This window comes from Penaeus chinensis, chromosome 4, assembly GCF_019202785.1.
Source record: "Penaeus chinensis breed Huanghai No. 1 chromosome 4, ASM1920278v2, whole genome shotgun sequence".
Taxonomy (NCBI): domain Eukaryota; kingdom Metazoa; phylum Arthropoda; class Malacostraca; order Decapoda; family Penaeidae; genus Penaeus; species Penaeus chinensis.
In genome coordinates, this window is record NC_061822.1 from 37,657,194 (window position 1) to 37,659,693 (window position 2,500).

Below are 2,500 nucleotides of genomic sequence, written 5' to 3' on the forward strand. Positions count from 1 at the left end.
TAGCTTACAAGAGAAGTTCCTCCCAAGAAGATCCCTGAGAATTATAAAGTAGGCAAGTGAAGTTCTGAATCTTTTAGGACAAACAATGGTAAAAAAAAAAAAAAAAAAAAAAAAAAAAAAAAAAAAAATACATTCTACGAAATCTAGTCAAGCGTCCCTATAAGTTTTAAAATCTGCATGACTGTGAATCTAAGGAGAATATCCTTTCAGTAATATCAGCATTAGAACTGCTATAGGTCTATTTTTCACCTAAAAAGTTACAGCTTTTAGCTACTCCAACATAACATGATGTACTTGGATGGCATTCTTCATTCCTAAGGCCTAGATAATTACCCTTGCAAGAAAATACATACTGTTCAAGACTTGAAAGCTCAGGCAATTCAGTGCCATGAGATTAAATAAAGCTACAATTCAGCAGACTCAACATCAATCTGTGAGCTCTGACATACTAATGGATCCAATCTGACAATGCTTTTGAAAATTCATTTATATTAATAATCAGCCCTTCATCCTAACATAAATTGTAATCTTTTATAAATAGTGCAAGCACAAAAAAAAGGCTCCTCATCAGCCTTGGGTTTTGATATCGGTCTAAAAACTGGAGCTTTATACATGAAATCCTATCATAAGGAATCACACATTTCATGGCTTGACTGCTCTTATCTATGTACACTTAGCAGAGAGAGCCTAACTCTTCTAATCTCAAAGTGCTACATGGCCAAATATCAAAGTTTCAACAAGTTCAGACACTGTTCTGTAGTAGCTTTAATACTATGGTATGTCACATGATTCTAACCTCTTAGTGTACTTCTAAAAATCACCTCTTTGATTGGTGATTATTCTATCTCACTACTGCAAATACAAATTTTAAACCCATTGGTGTTGGGTATATGCCCTGTCCTCTGTAGTTTTAGTTTGTGAATTTGTTTACACAGATGGTGCCACATGTGCTTAGTAACCAAGAAGACAATTTGTTGGACTACATGATCTTACATGAGCATCATTTGAAATGATGCCCCTGTGATCTTGCCTGATTCTTTTAATTTTGGGGATTTCTTCTGTTACTATTAATATTGTCACCACTATCATAATCATTACTAACAGTATGACCAATACCTACAGAAATAAAAATATTTTTTTTAAATCTCAGATAATCACCTACAAGGTGAGAGCTCTTGTAGGGCTCCTTGGTGACTAAGCACTTATTAAGACATCAAAATATAAACAAAATTTACAAACTAAATAACAATGGAAATGGCATGTGTGTACGATGTCAATGGATTGACACTGTACACACATTGACATTAAATGAGTACAAGCAAGCCAAGTCTAGGCACATAATGAGAATAAAAGAATGAGAAGCATTAGTAATAACCAAAATAAATGATGTCCTTTCTAATCATAATGAGTCTGAATATGTAGCTACTCCAGTTAAAATCCTGAGACTTCTGGAAGAGCAAAGAGACATTTAAACATAGCAGTCCCATGAAGGTGCAAACTCACTCACTTTCTTAGCAGTAAAGCCATCTAAACTTTGCAAAAATATTCATCAATTATGGCTCAGAGAGCCGCTCTTTTCAGCAACTGAATTCTCTCCAAATTACCTAGTAAGATCACAGACCTCAACAAACTTAGACTACAATTTTTGAAAATAAAAATATCAATATCAAATTTCATGATACATAAAAACCTCCTGTTCCATTCATAATCAATCTGCTCAATAACTTTCTGGACCAAGAAGCAGATAAAGGCACTTGTGAAGTAAAAAAAAAAATAAAATAGAATAAAATAAAAACAAAACAAATTAAAGTACTATCACTACTGCCCCATATTATTAATGTTTCAGTTATGTAGAGCTGAAGAACTGTGCAAGTTAATAAACTAAAGGTTGAACATACATCAACAGTCACTTTTTATATGGAATGAAACCTACAAATACTCAATGAATAAACAATACTGTATTGAAAAGTAATCATAAAAAAAAATCAAAAATTCAAATAGGCTTTACCAGAGCAGCCAGTGTAGACATGAATTTAACCTCATTTATAAAATAGGAATCTCATTATCAATGAGTAGTGCAAATAGCACAAGAACAGATGATTTAGCGTATGTGTGATCATCATGAATAAAAATTCAATAATTGATAACTTGAACCAATGAATTCTGGCATCATAATCCAGAGGATAACTCTCAGGATCTTTAACATTTTACAAATTATCAAATAAAAATAATTTCCACTTCTAAAAATGTCCAAATGTCTGAAACTATTAAAATATGTTTCTTCTTGCAAAATAATAAGTTCAGAAATAGTTAGAATGATGAAGATTCCTAATTGATGCTGGAGCTCATTTACCGCTCAGTTTGCCCACAAGTGTGACAAGTGTTCAGAAATACTCTCACCCATGAGATGCACTTTAATTCCCCTGCATTATGTAAGTAGCTAATGAATGAAACTAAAGCTTTCAATAAATATTAAAAAAGAGGTAACATTTATATCAGT

At 32.4% G+C, this 2,500-nt stretch overlaps 1 protein-coding gene across 2 annotated transcripts in view; it reads right to left on the reverse strand.

The window, feature by feature from the left end:
- Positions 1-2,500, reverse strand: part of LOC125046468 (small G protein signaling modulator 3 homolog) — a 20,678-nt gene that overhangs the window by 1,404 nt on the left and 16,774 nt on the right. For both annotated transcript variants that reach the window (XM_047644258.1, XM_047644250.1), the window contains exon 17: positions 1-2,500. This exon is cut by the window's left edge and continues 1,404 nt beyond it; it is cut by the window's right edge and continues 772 nt beyond it. The gene's annotated coding sequence lies outside the window, so the exon portion shown is untranslated.